At 36.9% G+C, this 22,911-nt stretch overlaps 1 protein-coding gene across 1 annotated transcript in view; it reads left to right on the plus strand.

The window, feature by feature from the left end:
- Positions 1–22,911, plus strand: part of LOC121319718 (transcription factor SOX-5-like) — a 243,556-nt gene that overhangs the window by 36,104 nt on the left and 184,541 nt on the right. The window contains exon 2 of the mRNA XM_041257435.1: positions 3,638–3,699. The gene's annotated coding sequence lies outside the window, so the exon portion shown is untranslated. The remainder of the gene's footprint in view (positions 1–3,637; positions 3,700–22,911) is intronic.

Genomic DNA, 22,911 nt, shown 5'->3' on the forward strand with positions numbered 1-22,911 from the left:
AAAAATAAATAAATAAATAAATAACTGTGTAGGTACAAAATATTTCACCAACAGGTGGTTCTTTGCTAAATATAAATACCTGAATAGGTAACCTATAAAACCTTATACTTCAGAAATACAGTTTGTAGTCTAGTGAACCCCGTCATATGTAAGCAGAAAAACTACACATAGTACAGTGGAAGCATCAGTTGTGCTTCATTTACTCACAGTATTCAGATCTTCTCTCCAAAGGAAACTTGCTTTTGACATATTTTTTTAATTGGCTGGAAAATCAGTCAGTGAAAGAGGTTGGTACCTTAGCATTGAATGCTATTAGTTATCTCAGATCTCAGAAACCCTGGGTCAGTTTTCACATTTTTCTAATTTCATTTTGGTTGTTTTAAAATGTTCTGTTTATTAATTCATTGTTTATTCAACCAGTGTGCGTTTCTACCCTGTTGGGCTCCCAATTTTTACCACCAGTCCCAGCTGTTAGCACGTCAAGAGTACTTCAATGTTCAGATAATTAGAAAAAAGAAAGAAATAATCATAATGGTAAGGCTTTCCTCAGTTATCCCCCTCCACTGTGCCATCCTTGATCAGGTTTCTTGTCATTTACCTTGCATTTGCATCACCTATTGACAGCCAGTCTTTTAAACTGTTTATTGTGCTCCTTTTGTTGAGCCGCTCGAGAGGAACAGCAACACAAAAGCCACCAGCCCCAGCGAGTGGAGGGATTTGCATGTGACTGGCACCGCCTGAGAGAAAAAAATAATTGCTAATACATATTTATGTGGCGCAAATTTGCCATTTGTTTATGCATAAAATTATCAATAGCATGGAGCGCTTAGCCAGGGAAAATGATGACCTTTTTAAAGTGTAATAAATAGAAATGGGCTGTATTTGCTGAGAGCTCAGTGGATTTTCACTGCACTGGGGCTCTTGCCAGCAAATCCAGATTTTGCAGGTGATATCATTGAAATGGCAGGTGCTTGACCTAGTGGGCAAGCTCTATGACACTTCACTGAATTAGAGATAAATGACCAATTTTTCAAGTGACTGTCCCCCTTTTGCAATCACATTTAGTTTCTATTAAACCATTTATTTTACAAGCAGAAGTGGTTTGATTTTCTACTTTCTTTCAGATCCAAGAAAGCTACTTTTATTTATGACTGAAGTTCAGTGATGCAACCATCATTACATTTGGGGGGGGGGAGGGCTCCCGATCCGTTCAGGCAGACTTTGCATTGAGAAAAAATAATAACAATAATAATAATAATAATAATAATAATAATAATAATAATAATAATAATAATAATAATAATCCTACTTGACTTGAAAAACATCTTAAATGGTGCAAGCAAATTCCTACTTGGTTTGAGTGAATGAGCACTAATATGAAATCTGAAAATAAATTTTATTCTACCATACTTCACTAAAGTAAAACCATGATTTTGTTATTTTGAAATACCACTGCTTCAGATTATTACTAGTGCTTAATAACAATAACAATGTTTTTTTTAGATATGGTGCTGAACTTAAATCCGTTCATGGCCCCGCAGCAACACAAATCTTCCTTATTATATAAAAAAAAAAAAAAAAAAAAAAAAAAAAACACCCACAGAAAAAAAACTCTGCTCCTCCGGTCTTTGTTTTAATAAATATAACTGAATTAATACATAATAAACAAACTAAACCAACAACTACCTAGCCTATATTATTTCATTCATAATGTCAGCTGTAAACAGTGCAGTGCTGACTTGGGTCATACCAATGTTTGTGTAGGGTGTGTTTTTTTTTTTTTGTTTGTTTGTTTTTTTAATCAATATCAGAAGACTTCTGGCGTCTTCTGATACATTTTAAGCCTTTTAAAGGCAAAATCATAACAAAATAATAGTGTTGTGACAGGGCGGCCCTGTTCAGTATTTATTTTAGAATGGGGTTTCCCCTTCGGTCCCTGTACCGTGTTTTGTGTTTGTTTATTTATTATTTATTGTATATTTGTATATGAAGGCGAAGCACCGTATGTTTTATTTGTTAAAACGTGTTCTGGCAGAGGCGGGGTTAGTAAACTTGTCCTCTGCCAGGAATGATTTAAAACCTTGTGCAGAAGGTGGCCATCTCCCCAATTAATTAAGTGATTAATTTGTTGCTAAATCGGGAGATGGACACCTGTATAAAAAGCCTGCAGCTCTCCATGTTCGAGGTGGGTGTACGGAGGAAAATACGAGAGCGAGTGAGGAGCAGAGAGAGAAGATATTTTTAAAAACCAAGGAACAGTGAAGGCACTTGCCCAGCCTGCCCTTAGGTTTTGTTATTGTTTGTATTCGTGATTTGTTTTATTTAAATGTTTTATTTTGCTGTGTGAGCAGTGTTTATTTTTGTTTGAATATTTTATTTATTTTTGTGTTATTTAATAAACGGCGCAAGCTGCATCCTTTAAACTGCAGCTACCTACCTTTGTGTTTTGTTCCGCCTTCTGGCCTGACGTCACCACAACGCCATTTTCTGCCACAAGTGTCTACTGAACAAAAAAGTAAAGGGGTAAAATGTATACTGGTATTGCCTCTCCTGTGCTCTATGGGTTAGGCACCTACGGTCTCAATCAAGTTACAGTCACAAAAATCAAGTGCCTTCAAAAACATTTTTACAGTTTTCCGCAACACAAAAAAAAAATATATGCCCCCTTGCTTTTCTGGTTAAGCAATGACATATGCCTTCGTTGCCAAGTTCGTTACTTAGCAACCACAGAAAATACAAATAAAATCCGTGGAAACAGCCAAGGAAACAGCCAGAGACAGAAAAAACAAAACAGTACTCTTAAACAACATATAGTGCAAACCTTTTCTAAGCAATTTTTTCATGACTTTACAATACTTTTTCCAGGCCTGGAAATCGTTGTTTTAAAATTCCATGCCTTTACGTGATTTCCATGACCGTACGAACCCGACATTATTATTAACCCCCCACCCCAGTTCAGTCCTTTCGCTTGCAAGTCCAGTGTACCTAACACATTAACAGAACATAAACAACCAATCACAGAACACACAGTCTGGTAGCCACGCCCCCCCTGCTTGCGCCGCAGTTTTGACCGAGAGAGCTCTCAGCTGACAGTATGGTGCGCAGCAAAACAACACAGACGCTGTATAACCTGATGAAAGAAACGTTATAGCAAGGTTATTTTTTGGTTCACTTGGGGGTGGGGGGGCTATAGCCTGCTCAGCCCCCCTGCTTGGTGCGCCACTGCTGAATTTTCATGGCTGAAGTTGCACCACCTACAGTCGAAATACCTGTATTGCCTATTGCCTATTGTAGTGTAAACCTCTAAATTCTACCCCCCACCCCCCCACCAAATTGTTAAACTGCCACATTCAATTAAATCACTCTGAGATTTGTCATTGTTTTAAAGTAAGTTATAAAGTCGTATGCCCACATTGTGTTGCTTTTGTGAAAGCGATTCACTGCAGAGCAATGAAACTTAGCAGGATGAAGCATAAAATATATACAACATGAGTTTGGGTCTACCACACATATTTATCCTTGAATTTCCTTCGGATCCTTGGGTTGTCCACCCTGCATGTATTGATTACATTGGTTATTCCAAAAAACTATAATGAGTAACGCAAGTGACATACAATTTGTATTATCTTTGTCTTAGGATTCAGGTTTCACTCTGATGGGTTTCCAGTCCCAATTGAAGATTTAGCAGTCTATTTGTAGGTAAGTACAGATTACTTTCTGCAATCATGGATTTGAGTTTTTACACACCCCCTTACATTAGAAGTGTATCCATCTGTGGAAGGCCTCAAAATAACACACATAGAGTGCAGTTTCAGGTGAAGGGCTAACCAAAATTTATTTACATATAAACAAAGCAAAAACGGGTTCATTAAATGAATATGGGTACTGCCATTTTAAATACAGACGACTATTTACAACATATATTTACAGGTTCCAGGGAGAAGCGATTGTGTGTACAACAATATTTAACTGAAGCCGGTGAATGAGTGCAGGATCCATGCTGCCCACAGGTACTTGCTCTGTGATCTACTGAAGCAATGTATACCTGCTCAGGCTGCAGGAGATAAAGAAACAAAAGTATATTTTGTTAAGGCAGAGCATACATGGCTGTGCTTCCCCGGTCCCAGGAACACTGTCCTGACCGGTGGAGAAGCTGCCCTTTTGTACACCTGAATTGAAACCAGGTGTACCTTGTTCCCCTCCACCAGTCTCCTAACAGGGCGACTCCTATGGAATATTAACCCCGTAGTTGACAGAGCCTGCTGGATAGAGAGGTTCCTCGTGCTCCCTCTGCTGGTGGGAGGTGGACTTTTCAGTGCAGAGATTCCATCTACCCTGCCACACCATTATTTATTATTATTATTTACTTATTAGCAGACAACCTTACCTGGGGCGACTTGCAGTTGTTACAATGTATCACATTACAAAATATCACAATACCAAATATCACATTACAGGTAAGAACAGTTATAAAATACAGTACAATCAGTAATAAGTAAAAGGAAATTCAAATGAGAGAAAATATAAACTACAGTAAATAATTACATATGAGAGCAATTACGACTAAGAGCAGTTACACTTACTTGGTTATAAGAGTAAATTCCATTTAGAGCAAGTAGTAGGTACGACAAATGGATCATTGGTGAATGTATTCTTATGCCACTGACTACTGACACCACTGCTGATAATACAGATAAATACAATACTGTAGCTTGCGGTCCATTCCAATCCAGGACCTTCTTCCAATTAGGTGACTTTATATTTTATTAAATAGCTGCTCATAGGTTCAATTAAACAATTCTATACATGTTTAGAACAAGGATCTGGACTGGAAAAAGTGAAGGACCTGGTTGAAACAAGGTTCTGGATTACCATCCACTGTAAGAGCCATGCATTATCTCCACTGCATTTGAATTTGACACCTTTTGAATCAGGTTATGCTCTGTCCTATAACACTGGTAGTTATAACTAGCATATAACAGCATGTCTGAGAAGGAACAAGCTTCTGGGAGAAAGACCCCATCTGTTCTATATATTGAAAATAATTAAGATTAGTTCCTGATAGATATTATTAGAAATGTACCATGTTATTGGCTTATTTATTTCCGGAGGCTCTCCGCAGCATGGGGGTAGAGTAGAACTCCCTGCCTATTGGCAGTATAACGCATTTCTCAGAACTGCCAGTGTTACCCGTCTCCTCCCTGGCAGGCGAAGCATAGGGTGGGCAGGGCTACATCTGTTTTCCATGACTACAGCTTCTACTCAAATAGGATTTCTCCCACCCTTTGGACAGGCTGACAGACAAAAAAAAAGTATTGTTTTAGACCAACATCCACATTGCGCCAATCCCTATGGTACCACCCCCCAATCCGCAGGCATTCTGGATGACGAGCTGTCTTTATTGTTACTGGCAACAAATACAGGACAATTGAGAACTGTTCAGGTCAGGTAGAAATGTTTAGGTTTACATTGGGAAATATGAATACAGGACTTTACTGCTATACTATCATTATTTTCAAATTACTACCTTACAGTGTTCCATCTTTTTATGTTGTATTTATTGTTTTATTGTACGTTATGTATTGATCATTGTTGGGTTGGCGTTGTAATGAGTACCCTGTCAATTACCCAGTTGTTCTGGGTTTAAAACAGACCCTTGAGGTAACTCAACAACAATTCCATTGGTAGACTGATACAATAGTAATATCATTTTAATTTAGAAGAACTCTAACTAACTCTGCAAAAATTTTAAAACTGAATTTGTTTAAAAAATATGAATTATCATTGCAAATGGAGATTATGAGATTCCATACTTTGCTTACTCAGCTTCACTTAAGAAATACTTGGATATTCAAAATGTTGGTGGGTAGATGGGGGTCTTGAAAATCTATAAATCCCAGTGCAATCTTGACAACTGGTAGCACTGAAGCAGCTTCTTTAAATAACTTGGGTCAATCCAGATGATCTCTTAAAAAACATAAATATACTGTATATAAATGTCTCAATCATCTGCATTGTTCCTTAACTATTTAACTTATTTTTGATAGTTTAGTAATAATTTTAAGTGACTGTATTCTAAACAGGTAAAACATTGATAGACGAGGTATTTGTAGATGTTTTAAATAAAACTACATTTCATTCTTCTTTTTCCCCATTGAGGGTACACAAAAGTCCACTGTTTAACTCATATTACTGAACACTGTGTTTACCTCTGTTGTAACAGTGTAAATATATTGTAAATATGGAAGCATTACAATCAGCTGTAGTAGACAAAAGCACCACGAATGCAAGCAATGGTTTATGCAAACAGTTTAGCTGCTCAGTGCCTTCTTAGGAAATGTCCTCTATGTGACTGTAACAGTGTTATGTGCTTGGTCGTCACTGAATAATAATAAGTCAGACACAGAGCATTGGGTGCACAGGCCGCACAGGCGCGCAGATTCAATAAAAACACAGGTGCTGCTACTAGGGTACTAGCAATGTTAGTCCTATTGTCAGGTTTAATAAACAAAACAAAACAAAGCTAAAAATAAAAAGTTTGCCACACAAGGCCAGCACTAGTCTCACCAAATGAGACGCCCTGCTGCAGGAACCTACTACACTATGAAACCCTCTCTATACTGCTTGGGAACAACATGCCCTAAACTAACCTACTGCTGCTGCTCCTGATGTCCCAGCGACAGTCCTGGCTGGGCAAAGCTTTCACAGGCAGCGTCTGGCAGTTGAAGGGTTCTGTAGTAGTTATCCTGCGGAGTGGACACTCCTCGATGTGTACAAAGCGCCCCTCTGTGTAGCATGGCAGTGCAGTCGCCTCGAGCTGTGGCACAGGCACCCTTTGAGCTGCGAGCAGCCTCCCTGTGCACACCCCCCAGCCAATCCAAACCTCCGGATCAGGTCAGCGATGAGCGTGCCTACCTGATCAATTGGTTGCCAGGCAACGCGTCTCCTGTTACGCGTCCCAGCTGCACACATCCGCGCGAGAACCAGCGACTCACAGTGTACTTTGAGCAGTTTAATTCTACATTTCCATTTCATAGAGACACACATATATCCTTGACTCATATTGTACATACCCTCTCAGACAAGGAAAGCTGCTATTTTGTTTTTAATGCATGGTCTGCTTTCATTCATATCTCGGTCTAACCTATCGCTGTTTGCTATTTCACCTCAAAGTTCTGTTTTTGTGAAACCTCATATGGAGTCATTGTAGTGACTCAGCGAAGTCAAATAAGCAAAAATAAACTTACTTCAAGTATTAGAAAAAGTCAGGTCTGAAAATTGCGGGAAATCTAGGGTAAAACTGTTGTTGGAATTTCAGTCGTATGATGTTTCTGTAGAAACATTATACGACTGAAATGTAATCCCAATGTTGTCTGTCCATCATCCGTTACACCAACAGTGTTATTTCTAAGTAGGACAAACTGACTGACAAAACAACACTTGAAGTCGTCAGCTGCTAGCCAGCTATAGTTAATGATGGACTGCATCATTAATGGACTGCACTTGATGGACTGCACTTAAATAACAAGGGAACCAGTCTACTTGGAGAAAAGATCCTCGAGCAGGTTCAGAAGCATTTAAACTAGAAAGGAAGGGGGGAGAAATCAACAAAAAACAGAAGGGAGACCGCATCAAAACAAGAACAACAACTCAGGTAAGACAACCATTAAATGTATTTATCTAAATGCTAGAAGTATCAGAAACAAAATTCTAGAACTTGAAGCTACTGCACTAACAGGTAACTATGATGTGATAGGTGTTACAGAAACGTGGTTGTCTGAGAATGATGGGGACGAATATAATATTTGTGGGTATACACTGTATAGGAAAGACAGGCAGGACAGAAGAAGAGGAGGGGTAGCGCTATACATAAGAAACAGTCTTGAAGCCCAGGTGTTAAACCTGGACAAAGAAAATAAAGCCGAATCAATATGGGTCAGAATAACGGACAAAAATTCAAAGGGCATAATAATAGGAGCATGCTATAGATCGCCAGATTCAGACGGTGAGCAAAATAATCTGTTATACAATGACATTAGAAATGCGTGTAGCAAAGGAGAAGCCATACTAATGGGGGATTTCAACTTCCCCCAAATAAAATGGGAAAAACCCGGTGGGTAGCACGAAGGATGAAATTGAAATGGTGGAAATGACAAATGACTGCTTCCTAACACAATTTGTCAAGGCACCGACTAGAGGGGAGGCATGCCTTGATTTAGTCTTTTCAAATAACGAAGACAGAATAACTAAAACAGAGGTCAGAGAACCACTGGCAAACTCAGACCACAACATGGTCTCATTTGAAGTGTTTTTTAAAACCCCAAAAGTAATGACTAAAGCTAAGGTTTACAATTTTAGAAAAGCAAACTATGAAGGTATGAAACAGAGACTAACAGAAGTAGATTGGAGTAAAATAGAGAAAACACCCACAGAAGAAGGATGGTTGTTCTTCAAAAATGTAGTACTAGAGGCGCAAAACAATTACATCCCTAAAGTAGACAAATCTAAATGTAAAACTAAATTGCCAAAATGGTTTAATAGATCAATTAAAAAAAAATATTCAGCGGAAAAAGGCACTTTACAGAGCATTAAAAAAGGACCAAAAATAAAGTACGCAGAAAGAGTACACAGAACTGCAAACGCAAGTCAAAAAGGAAGTTAGAAAGGCCAAGAGAGAAATAGAAATGAACATTGCTAAGGGAGCTAAAACCAATCCAAAATGTTTTTCCAATATTACAACAGCAAGAGAACATTCAAAGAGGAGATTAAATGTCTAAGAGATACAAATGGCAAAATCGTAGATGAAGAAAAAAATAGCAAATATATTAAATGATTACTTTTCACAAGTTTTTACAAAGGAAGATACTGACAACATGCCCCACATGTCATCCAGTTCCTATCCAGTTTTAAATAACTTTAGCATAACTGAGGCAGAAGTGTTAAAGGGACTAGGAGCTCTTAAAATAAACAAATCCCCTGGGCCGGATGAGATCCTCCCAGTAGTACTCAAAGAAATGAAAGAAGTAATTTACAAACCGCTAACCAAGATCATGCAGCAGTCTCTTGACACAGGGGTGGTACCGACAGACTGGAAAATTGCAAACGTAATACCGATCCACAAAAAGGGAAACAAAACTGAACCAGGTAACTACAGACCAGTAAGCCTGACTTCTATTATATGCAAACTTATGGAAACTATAATAAGATCCAAAATGGAAAATTACCTATATGGTAACAGGGTCCTGGGAGACAGTCAACATGGTTTTAGGAAAGGGAGATTGTGTCTAACTAACTTGCTTGATTTTTTTGAGGATGCAACATCGATAATGGATAATTGCAAAGCATATGACATGGTTTATTTAGATTTCCAGAAAGCTTTTGACAAAGTCCCGCACAAAAGATTAATTCTCAAACTGAACGCAGTTGGGATTCAAGGAAACACATGTACATGGATTAGGGAGTGGTTAACATGTAGAAAACAGAAAGTACTGATTAGAGGAAAAACCTCAGAATGGAGTATGGTAACCAGTGGTGTACCACAGGGATCAGTATTAGGTCCTCTGCTATTCCTAATCTACATTAATGATTTAGATTCTGGTATAGTAAGCAAACTTGTTAAATTTGCAGACGACACAAAAATAGGAGTGGCAAACACTGTTGCAGCAGCAAAAGGTCATTCAAAATGATCTAGACAAGATTCAGAACTGGGCAGACACATGGCAAATGACATTTAATAGAGAAAAGTGTAAGGTACTGCACGCAGGCAATAAAAATGTGCATTATAAATATCATATGGGAGATACTGAAATTGGAGAAGGAATCTATGAAAAAGACCTAGGAGTTTTTGTTGACTCAGAAATGTCTTCATCTAGACAATGTGGGGAAGCTATAAAAAAGGCTAACAAGATGCTCGGATACATTGTGAAAAGTGTTGAATTTAAATCAAGGGAAGTAATGTTAAAACTGTACAATGCACTAGTAAGACCTCATCTTTAATATTGTGTGCAGTTCTGGTCACCTCGCTATAAAAAAGATATTGCTGCTCTAGAAAGAGTGCAAAGAAGAGCGACCAGAATTATTCCGGGCTTAAAAGGCATGTGTGAGGCGTGTGAGTACAAATGGATTTTCCAGACAGTGATTTACGTGTAACAATTAAAATTTTATTTAATATTACACGAGGGAAAAAAGAAAAATAATAAAAAAGAAGGATGTGAGGGAGGGAGTGCGGGAGTAATCAAAAACAAAGGAACGGGAGCCTCTTAGTCCTCGTCGCGTTCTGCTTTAATCCAAAAAAATAAAACAAAAGGAATAAAAACAGAAAAGAACCAGTTAGTTCCGTTCGTGACACAGTCCACAACAACCAAGTCCTCCCTCCAGCCTTTTTCACCCCGCCTCTATTCCTTAGGACCAACCCCGAACACAGTAGCACGTTCCCTTTAGTATGCAAACCCCGCCCCGGTAGTCAGTGGATCACCAATCCCAAACTGACAGGTATCCTTAATTTCACTTGACTCCAGTGGCTGGAATTTACATACTCGTACTTCCGCCCCTCACCAAGGTGCCGCCCCTTAAAAAGATGACTTTTGTCATGGTCACAAGACCTTGGTAAGGGAAGTCCCGAGTTGGTTTGATGCCTTCTACTGTTGGGAGGCTGAATTGCAGACCGAAACCCCTTTGACTCATCACAGCATGTCATATGCAGACAGGCTAAAAGAATTGAATCTGTTCAGTCTTGAACAAAGAAGACTATGTGGTGACCTAATTCAAGCATTCAAAATTCTAAAAGGTATTGACTGTGTTGACCCAAGGGACTTTTTCAGCCTGAATAAAGAAACAAGAACCAGGAGTCACAAATGGAGATTAGACAAAGGGGCATTCAGAACAGAAAATAGGAGGCACTTTTTTACACAGAGAATTGTGAGGGTCTGGAATCAACTCCCCAGTAATGTTGTTGAAGCTGACACCCTGGGATCCTTCAAGAAGCTGCTTGATGAGATTTTGGGATCAATAAGCTACTAACAACCAAACGAGCAAGATGGGCCGAATGGCCTTCTCTCGTTTGTAAACTTTCTTATGTTCTTATGATAGATTAGGCAATCAGAAGTTGGTACAATCATCTGTTCTTCTTCTTCTTCTTGAAGCAATGTCAATGATCAAATGTAAGTTGAAAGATAAAAAAGAATCCATTGAAGGTAACAGACCAAACACATTTTATTTTAATACAATATTTTAATATATGTGTCTTTATAGTTCTCAGTCTTCTTGCTTATGGGTAGAGTTACTACAGTGCATCTCCAAAGAGGATTCACTGGCAGTAACAAAAATCCTTTCAGCTTAATCAAAGTATGGTGTAATCATGCTGGTTACCAGCTGAAGGCGATCGTTAATGCCATGATGGTTAATTGGCAATACTCTTTGGACATTGTTATCAAACCACAATATTTATCAGTATTGATCAGAATATAAACCGCAAATCCATCGTGCATCCTTTGTTAATTCATTTATACATGCTCTTGTTATCCCACTGTTGTGTTGTTTTGTTTTTAGTACAGGTAGGGACTCATGTTCAAATTGTAACAGTATAATTTGCATGCATTTGAATATTTGTTGGAAAACTAAAATTTGAGAAAAACACGAATAAGCATGATGTGATTCACCAACAGAATGGATACTCTAATGTACACCTGTGTATCTATCATAGGTCATTCGAAATAGTAGGGTTCAGATTAGATTACTGTATGCATCTTTATTATTATTATTATTTCATATATCATAATATTAAATAAATAATAAATAATATAATAAATAAACAATCGTCTATGGGAATAGGTCCCACTGAATGTTCACAAAAAAATAATTCTGTATACGGATAATCAAACGGCAAAACAGCAGATGAGGAACATAACCATATTTACCTGTGTCTAAAACTGGACACAGATTTTGATTTTTCGATTATATTATATATATATATATATATATATATATATATATATATATACATGTACACAAACATACATATTATGTATTAGATATTTTCCCAAACCCCTTTGCTTAAAAAGATTGATAGATGAACTGGATTGTGTTAATTCAAATTCTGCACAAAAATCCATCAGGCTATTTTAGTGGCTCTTGAAACAATGAGAGCAGCCGGGCCATTCTGTCTAATTACTCCAAGACAGGGATGCTAAAGAGGAATTAATGATAGTTGACAAGTGCAATTAATAATTAAAGCAAAGCCGGGAGTCATGCAATAAGCAGATGACAATAGAAGGGTAACTGTACATGACAGCTCTCATTCAGTTTGATCTGAGGGGGGTCTTGTGCGCAACGAGGGCAAGAAGAAAGGGAACGGCTGTAATCCGGTCACTTATGTGTGGTGGGTGGCCACCCCCCCCCCCCCCACCCCCCCCCCCTCAGAATCTAGACCCGCTCCTGCTCCCTCCTCTAGACTCCCTATCCCCTGGTCACATTACCCTGCTAGCTTTCACTATCAGGTGTTTACAACACTATTTACAATTCATGTTGGAGATTGGAAGACAAGGAAAGAGTGAAAGGAGATTGGGAGCTGGAACTGAAGTGGGATTTCCATATCAAAGGCAGAGGCTTTGGGTCCAAATGGTAATTAAACTGCCCATATTTGGTCTCACTGGTTGGATCATAAAAAAAAAAAAAATTGGACAGGGCTTTCAGGTTATGTTAATACAGTTCATCTGTTTAATTAGGGCTTTGGTGGGTCTTTGTTTACAACTGACATTTTTTCAAATAAAAAGAAAAAAAAGCATTTAAATAGAATCCACAAATGAAATTTGGATGGTTTGGGTAATAATGAGGTCCGTTGTGGGTGGACCTTTGATGGTACCCCCCCACCCCCTTCCTGAAACAGGCTAGGATGAATAAGAAATTAGTGTCCTAAGTTTGAGGAAAACCTACTTAAAAAAAAAAAAATGATGGAAAAGCGGGACTGATTGCATTAATGTTGTTCAGAGGACTTACCACAGACTAAAACATCAAAACAGTGTCTAACAGAAAAAGAAGAGATGCTGCCACGAGCGAACAGAGGAACCACAATACAGAATGAACGCAGAATTTACATTTATACCGATATTATAGTCAGTCGCAGAAATATCACTATGCAGTATTTATTACCAGGACAGTTAACAGCTAGTAAACTACCTATCATTTGTGTATTTCAATATTCTCTGTTCCATAATTTAAATACTCAAACTATTTTATACACTGATGTCAATGTGTAATATTACAACATTACAAAAAAAAAAAAAACTGTACATCAAAAATGCATGAGTGAATTTGTTTCTAGCAAATAATAATAAAAAAAAAACAGTATGCCCTAATAGTTTGCTTCTGTGCTCCTGTAATATCCTCCTGACACAGTACTTAAGTTAGACCTAATTCAGAGGTCATCATAGGATACAACCTCTAGGCTAAAACATTTGGCTAGATAGGCTGCTTATCAAGAGGTTAGGTAGATCTGGTTAGAAACCTCTCTCATTGGGACTGGCGTATGCATATTGGCCCCCCCGGATCTTGCTGGAGAGGAGACAATGGCTGGCAGTACTATAGGTTCATTGCTTTGAGTCCCAGTGGCACCTCAATAGACTCATAGACATGTTGTTGTCTACAATGAGGCACTCCAGCGAGGTCCTGTGTAATGCTGTGCGCTCTGTATAAAAGGTCTTGTTGCAGGTTGAGTGCTGTGATTAGATTGCGTTGAGCACCTTGCTCTAACATTGATGGGAGCAGCTGGAGCTTAGGGTGTTTGTTTTTGCTTTATATGCTTTAGAAGAGAAGTCAGCCAGTCACTATAAACAGCTAATAATTTCTGTTTGTCTGATACTATGATTGAGCAAATACATTCTGGCTGATAGTCTGATAATGCAAATTAATTTAGGAAGCTAACCTAAATTTGAGGACTCTTGTAGTACTGCATGACAACCTATTGGCTTATTGTAGGGCTGCAAGCCGGGGCTTTAAACGCCAAATAAATAAAAACAAAAATTAATTACCAAGGGAAAAAAAAGAGTCTCTTAAAGGATGAACTTCGTATTTATTACAATTTCAAACATGTTATAAAACTATTCTTAATTGTTATTGTTAATTTAATCAAAAGAGCTAAAATATAGTTTTAATGTCGGACTTCTGTTTATACTGTATGTGTAATTTGGACTTGGAGTTGAAACTGGGTTGTAATTTTTATTTAGTCATTGTTTGTAACTAAGGTGCAAATGAATGCACAAACCAGTGCATGCACATATAGAGACTCCTCATAATCGTGTAACAATTGAACAGTACCTGAAAGGTAAAAATCAACAGATTGCAGCCAATGCAATCAAAAACTTCTATAGGAAAATAGTGTATGATAAAAGATTTGGTGCTGACTGATGCGATATCAATGTAGTTATCGTGTTCATCATATAGAGTGTGACCAACAGACAGACATACAGACATGATAAGCATATAAAAGTCCCCATTTCGTCAACAAGGACCATACAAAAAACTTGCTGTATATAGAGTATATACATATGTACTAATTATGAATAGCCCTTTAGGGGAATTTGTTAGGTGTCTTTGCCCTTGATTAGTTAAAAAATGCAGTGGTCAACACTACTGCTAGTTACTGCACCTTACTATAAGAAATACTTTCATTCCTATGTAGAATAACTATAATGAATTGTCTGCTGTACTTTTACATTTGTTCTGTCGGTTTCCAATTAGTTTGCCTTTTTACATGCCTTACAACGATTCGTTTTCCTTACCTACATACTTTACATACCTTGTGGTCTTACTTACTAACTTTTACAAACAAAATGTCTACATATCCGAAGAGTTTGTGCGCTAATACGCTTTGTCATGACTCAGAGGGTGTTTTGTTTTTGTTCACAAAAGCGACTGGTGGCTGTCCTGAGCACAACTTTGTGAAAAGTGTGATGCATCTATCTAATCGAAACATAAAGTGGATTTGAATAGCTTGGCACAGTTAAATAAAATACATTAAAATAGGTAAGTACATGCTATTGTTTGTTATGTTTATTTGTCTTTATACACCACCCACTCAATATATCGCGGGTGTCGGAGTCCAATATAAATCCGCTATATATCGAGGGCCACGATATAGCGAGAGAACCATGGAAAAACAAATAGGATTACAAATACTGTAAAACCGCGCCCTCATTTTATCGGGGGAGTCAGGGTCCAATATAAGTCCTCCACGCAGCCTGCTTTTTCTCATTTTTGTATAAAAAGCAGCACACCGTTTTAATTCGTACTGCAGAGGGTAATTGCTTTCATCAATTCCAGTCTCCAAATAATTCATTCCTTAAGTCTTCCTCTCCTTTCTCAAATGTACAAACCTGCTGCATTGAAAGAATCCATTCCCAACATAGGAGGCTTGTTGCTAGGGAGCTGAGGTCACTGTTCTGTGATTGCTAGTGCATTGCTGCCACACGTGAACACCTTGTTGGCTAAAATAAAAACGCTTCAGCAAGTAGATATTTAATTTGCTTTGTGTTATTGTGCAATACGTGTGTATATGATAACATTACGATATTAATGCTTTGTTTTTAATTGTTTTGTATATTTTTATTTGTGATGTGCAGTACGAAATAAAATGAACAGTAATTCTAAGTTCCTATGTATATTGCAACTAAAACATATGCCGTTATTAGACAGTAAAAATGGGGAGCCAACTCCAGGACTGCGATATATCCAAATCTGCCGGGGCGATATAACGAAGGGTGGGTGTATTTCTAAATTCTAGGATCAGCACTACATCAAGCTAGTTGTGTTTTTTTTTTCTTTTTCACTGAGGAACTGGCTACAGTAAGGACTAGAAAAACAGAAAAATATATTTCTTAGTAGGAAAGCTCTTTCAATTCGAGGGTGAAGATTACAAACAATGTTGAAGCAGAGACAGCAATGTTTTCAGTGTGTATATCAATGTTTTTTTATTTTTTTTATAGACTTTCATCTTTTTATAAATTAACAAATTATTATTTATTTTATTTTATTTTTTCAAATACAATTCAGTTTGCTTATTTCTAAAAGGTTTTTTTTTAAATGATTTTATCTTTCTAATATAATGAAAAACTGCTTTTCTTTACTCTTTTCATTCTATGAGTAAAAGACCTGTTTTCTTAAAACTTGACTCATTAGCCATATTAGTATACCAAAATATAGTTTAAACAAGTGCTTTCTTTTTTCCCCTCAGATATTGTCCGTAAAATTAAACCATTTTAAAGGAAACAACTACAGAATGGGTAGCCAAAATGTTGCCTTCTGGGCTTAAAAGGTTTATATTATAGTTTTGATTAGGCATTTAATAGATCTGGAGAGATGGTTAATAGAGCAACACCTTTCTAAAATAATTGAAAACTATTTTTAGAACAGTACTTAAAACCACAAACAATGTTTCAATAGAAAGGGAACAGCATGTTTTTTAGGTGCTGTGTGAATAAAATACTTTTCTTGCTTTTCCAGATGTTGGCGTGTGTTGACATTGTCTAAATTACAAATCAATTATAGGTGCAGTTTTGGCTCCTCAAGAGACAGTCGAGTCCCTGTATTAAAAAGTATGAGTGCCCCTTTTGAGAGCAAATGTTTGCACAACACAGCACTGGAAAATTACCACAAGCCCATCGTTGTGAATGCTAAAGCCAGAGGCGTTGCCCATTTAAATAAAAAGCTGGTGTAGCTGAAGTGTGCATTCATTTGAAATACACTGTAGTAGTCAATGGGCTAAATAAGTCAGGCTGTTTATTGATGCAGTTCTTAATTTCAATACAGTGTTGCTACTTAGGTTCCTCCATATAGTATTGCAAGTAAAATCATTTAATGACCTACATAAAATGTATAAAAAAAAAGATCTGTCCATAAATATGGCCTAGAAATAGGTGATTGTCCTAATATTTACTAAATCTCTCTCTATATATTTAACAATATAGCTAGGAAACACCCACAAATAAACATGCTGCTTTTCTTTCTTTTTTCTGTGGACTTAATTCTGGTCCCTTATTATTTTGTCATGAAGATAATAGGTGACATTATATTAATGTATTTATAGCCCAACATAACAAAAGTAATGATTTTCCTTAAGAAAAAGCTGCATTTAAAGAGCTGCAGGGCTCAACAGCTTGTGTCAGTACCTTTCTTCCTACCTAAAGAGACCTCCCCTTTCCTGTGGTAGAGTAATTTAGCCCAACAAATGACAATTGGGCCGCATTGTCTGCAGCAGACTCCTGTCCAGTATGCGCAGAGCTGAGACCACCCAGCTCTGATTTGAACACAGGAAGCCAGGGGTGAAAGACCAAGACAGACATTCGCTTCACCACCTATTAACTATTGAGAAGCATTTTAAAACTAAAATAACAAAGCCATCACTAACTTCCATTAGTTAAAAAAAAATAAATAAATAAATAATACAAAAATGACTAACAGATACTTTAATCAAGCTCAACAACTCGATGGCTTTTATATTTAGCTTCATTTGGGCCAAGAAAATGATGCATTGTAGGCTTCCAGTTTTTAGTGTTGAGTGGACATTTAGCTAAACTCCCTCCGGAAAATAGTACTAAACAGAAGTATATACTTTATATAGTTTGTGCTTTTGTTGATTAGTTTTAATATCTCAGTTGTGTTGTTTTCTTTGCAGTGCTAGAGTCCAGTCTGTTTGTTCTCTTGCGGCAATATAAGGCCCAGTTGTAACCAACACTTTCTTCAGAGATGTCAGGGATTAATGTTTTGAATGTTCAAATAAACCAATCTTTTACATCTTTTCAAAAGAAAAGAAAACACAACATTTGTTCTTGTCATGTCTGCACACAGTGTCTCTCAAACCAAACCAAAATGGATGTTTGCCTAAGATGGGCCTAAGCATTAAAGGCTGCTCCTGGTTTAGCCACTGGCCTACAGTTCAAATTAAAACAAAGGTTCCCTTTTTTGTGCACCCACTCATGTGATGTCATACACACATGGAACACAGAAGTTAGACAGAAGGGAAGATTTGTGGCAAACATAGCTGGGGGCCTTTCCCGCAGGGGACAAAAGGAAAACATAGTGGGACAGGATGAAATGTATAGATGATTGTGCCCAAAACCCTGTGTGGTATATTGTGCTATTGCTGTCAGACACACTGCTACAAACGCTGCTCGTGGAGTCATTCCATACAAAATCCCTGCGGAATAATAATAATTATATTTTCAACTAAGGATTCTTTAGGCCTACTTAAATGTTAGTTTATGGGCCACTTTTTTTTCTCGCGGAAAAAAACATTCTGCTTTTTTCAGCATCCTCCTTGACCTTGACATTTACAACTCATTATTGACATCTGTGACAGCTTCACAAAAGCAGCCTGTGCTTTAAAGATATATTTTCTTTTTCAAATGCCTTCTTCAGATATATATATAATATCTCAAATCTTTTTCAGCATCCAGATCATAATTCATTTAGTAAAACAAAAGTTTAAGTGAAAAAAAGAAACAGAAAAAAAAACAAGTAAAACATTTAATAAGTCCTTTTAATTTTGTTACTGTGGAGGTATGTGAAAGAAAACCATGTAGGTTCTGTTACTTACTTCTTTAGAATATGTTAATCAGCCATCAAATGACACAAAGACAACAGACAGGTTTTGAATGAGCGGACATATTTGGAATGAGTTTCCTAATCATAACTGAATAAAGTGTATTTTTTTTCTGTTTTTGTTTTTGTAATTTGGAAGCATTTTCCATTTCCATATTGGCAGAGCCTGTTAAGAATTTCCACCCTAGTTGTTTCATGTTATTTATACATCAGCCCATCTGCTTCTAAGAAATGATTTTTGCATTCTAGATTCTAGTTTACCCACTCTTAATTTCTCATATATTTAAGAATGTTTATTTTTCAATACTCTTTTGTGCTAAAATTGTTTGAGCTATTCTGGTTGTTTTGGTTGATCTTTTGCTGTTAATGATGTTGTGTTTGTTGTAATCTTGTTTTTATTGTCTACGCTGTTGATGAAGAAATTTGTCTCAAACATGAGCAGACTGCCTTTACCCTTCACTGTGATTTTCTGTCTGCGTTAGTCTCAGTGGTAATATTTTGATGTCGGCTTTGAGCGGTTTCGATGACAGTGCAGACTAACTAGTTAAAGGGAGGTTTATTTGAAACGTAGGCTCTGTCGATCACATTACAAAAAGAGGACAGGAAGTGAGAGAAAACACCATTAACAAACCATTTTCTTATACTTCTTATATTTTAAAATAAACTATAAGTAATATGGCTGCACTGTGGAGTGGAACATGCCTTCGTTTACCTTAAGGCTACTCTGAAAAATATACATTCTATACCTTTTTTATAATATATATATTAAAATTATATATATATATATATATATATATATATATATATATATATATATATATATATATATATATATATATATATATATATATATATATATATATATATATATATATATCATACGTTCTAATTACTGGAAGCAATTTATTCCAAAGTGTTTTATACTTGAATATGCACATACTCATTAGCTGTATGTTGTATTTTGTAATTAGTTAGTATACTAGTTTGTGCATTTTCACTCATTTGGTATTTAATTTAAATAATGAGTAAAGGTTTTCAATGTACCTCTGTTGATGTTTAGGACAGCTCCGGGACTTTGTTTTGTCAATACACGACAGCTTCATAAACTACAGTGCTAATCTAAAATAGTAAAGGTTTCTAAAAAATAAAAAATGTTTTTTTCAGTCATATAAAGCACATATTTTATACCTTTGTTTAGTAATTTATTCCAGATCATTTTTTTTATATATATTTAAGTGCACCTTTTCTTTGTGTGTAAGGTTTTAAACATATAAATGGACATTCAGCAAAATAATGAGTGTATAGCAGAATTGAAAACACTTTGGACTAAATTACTTCCAGAAATTATGATGTTTGAGGTGTAGGCCTAGTATTTAGAAAAATGTTTTATACAAATCTTTATTTTTCACAGCAGCATTAAAGTTAATGAAGTCACATTATAAATCACAGTTCCCATATAAATCTTATGTAAGCTCTTTATTAAATGTATATAAATGCTCTTTATATACATTTTTATGAACATAACGACTGCCAAAATTGTTCAACTAATGTTTATTTTTCTAAATACTTTAGTAAATAGTGCTATGGAAATAGAGAATGGCCATTTGTTCACAAAATTACAGAAAAGGCAAACGCTATGGATCTCATTTTCTTAAAGGCAATGTCAGTTGCTCCTAATATGCTAGCAGCTTCTGACTCCCACTTTTTTCTTCATTGGTCAACACTAACAGAATTCCACCAGCACACAACTCAAGCTCCCTTCAAAATCTCAAAACAAAGGGGATGCTGTAATCCAACCCAAACGTACAGTAAAGCACGGTGCCCTTACGCTTGTGGTTTACCACGTTTCCTCAAAATCGGGCGCAATGTGTTGATTTACTTTGAAAAACTCAAGAGACTGTGATATACCCCCAACTACAAATGTCAAACAGCCCATTGATCGTTGCTATAATGCAAACCAACTGTTATCAATATGAAACAGTAGTCCAGTCAAATGGTGCCCCAGGTACAGCACAGTTGTGTATGCTGTATCCATGTGTCTCCTGTCTGTCATAAATTAATTAAAAGTTGAAGTGAGCCGTGGTAAAAGCAGATCTCTCCCTCCTTTCTTTGTGCTGGTAAATAGCTCATTCTTTTGTTCCTCCCAGCGCTATTTCGTTTCTGCTGTTATTGTCCTCATTGTTTTCAGTAACAGAGGGGGTCTGGGCCGGGAGCGGCCAAGGTCTCAGCTAATGACAGGAAGTCTTTAAAGTTTGCACCGTATTTCATCTTCTGTGCAGGAGCCGGTGGCCATGGCCAGCTTTTGATCCCCACCGTGCGAGGATTGCTTCTAGTTAATTAACAGATCCCTTATTATGCACCCTCATCTCCAAGCACAGAGGCCTGTTTGAACAGAATAATTCAAGGCTAGACCAATTGGTAGCCAGGACTAGAAGAATAGGTTTTCTTTTGTTTTCTTCTTTTTTGAATAGCTAATGTATAGGTAGTCATGCTGTTGCTTGGACAAATAGAGTCTACAGGAATATATTTGTCACCATGCCTTTTCCCTTTTTTGTATGAATGTTTCTCCCTCAGAAGCTGGTCAAACCAAACCGAAACATCTTTTTTTATTGCTGTGGAACAGTAAGGGATAATAAAATATATTATGAGAGAGTTATATTTGAAAACCTCTAAAATGTGTTAATACAGGCTTTTTTGTATATATTGTAATGGCCAGTTCCCTTGAAGCGTCAACAGCAGTTAAGTAGTTGAATTGTGACTTTTATGATCTTTTTTAGACTTATTTCATTTTTTTTTTTTTTTAAAAGGTGTAACATCTGGGATTCATCATGAAACATACTCTGGTATCAATAAAAGGAAATATATACATCCATGTCATGTACAATACAATTACATTTAATGGCATGTTTATGGCAAGTTGAAGGACCATATAAGATGTTTAGTTAGGTAAGATGTCATCATGCTCAACCAAGCTGCTGGGGGGCTATGGATATTCTGGGAGTAAATTGCATCAGAAGGATGAAAATAAAGACTGAGAAGAATTAGACTTCTTAATGGAATTATAGTAAATATTTTCATATAATCAATATTTCTTGAAGCTCACTTACAGCCATCACTTTGAAAGAGTGTGAAATGGGAATCGTCTGATCACACACTGTAACTATTCTTCAGTGATCTGCTTACTGATGCCTCCTCTATCTGCATGCTATAGGCAAGCGTTCTTGTTTTAAGCCTGTACAAGTGACATTAATAGGCACTGGCTCCAGCTTGCTACTGTTCATCTCGGTGCAAGTTTTCAGTGACTCATGCCACTCTGGTTTTGTGTAATGCTGGCAGAAGGGAACTTGTGCCAGATTCTGTAAGCCCTGGCTTTCTTGGGTGCTTGCTTGATGTTTTGCCGACTGCTGTCGGCCCTAATAACTTGACTGTTGGATACTTACAGTTAAGTCTGATTTTTCGAACATTTGAACCTGGGAATCTGGCATTCATGATCATACATCTCAACATTACTCGCACAATCATTTTTAGCTATCCTCCAGTCTGGCTGCATATAATACAAGACCCAAATTTACTCCAAAAGTACCACTAAAGTTATATACCATTTTTAATACACAATATATCAGTGGTATCCCTGACTCAGGGTTCCCATTTCTTTCACCCCATCAATGTAGTTTTGTAAATCCTTGCATTGGTTTACAATTTTGATATAAAACTCTCATCAGTCCTATTTTAAAGAAAGATAATTAGAGGCTAAAATATGTCTAAAATTTGTATTGTTTATTTTTATTTCATCGTTGGAAAAAGTAGTTTAAATTGGTTTAATGGTACTAGCTCATCCAAATAACCCTATTACCATTTTTGTACCCTGCACATCTATTAGACACACAAAGCTACCAGTTTAAATCTTGAATTGTCTCTAAATGGAGACTTAGCCTAAGTAAATTGCTTTAGTGGAGCAGAGTGGCATTAAAAGCCTTGTCCAGTAATTGAGTGGAGAGGCTTGAGTGAGGCTGCCTGCCCCCTCTTATTATGCCAGTGATGTTTGTCATTGCTTGCCACTACTCTCAATCTTACTGTACCGCCGATGGAAATTAACAGTAATTTGTTTTGACACAACATGTCATTTTTGGTAAAATAACAGTATCTAACTAATGCCATTCCCCCCTTCCCTTGGCCCAGTGTCTGTTTCATCCAAACTGATGTTAAGACCTATTGTGGCTTGACTGACAAATGAAGCTCACTGGGCGTCTACAGACAATTCTGGAATATTATTATAGTAAGACTATATGGTTTCCTATCGTTGATCTAGTGCGAGTGCTA

The sequence above is a fragment of the Polyodon spathula genome, chromosome 8 (assembly GCF_017654505.1).
Source record: "Polyodon spathula isolate WHYD16114869_AA chromosome 8, ASM1765450v1, whole genome shotgun sequence".
NCBI lineage: Eukaryota > Metazoa > Chordata > Actinopteri > Acipenseriformes > Polyodontidae > Polyodon > Polyodon spathula.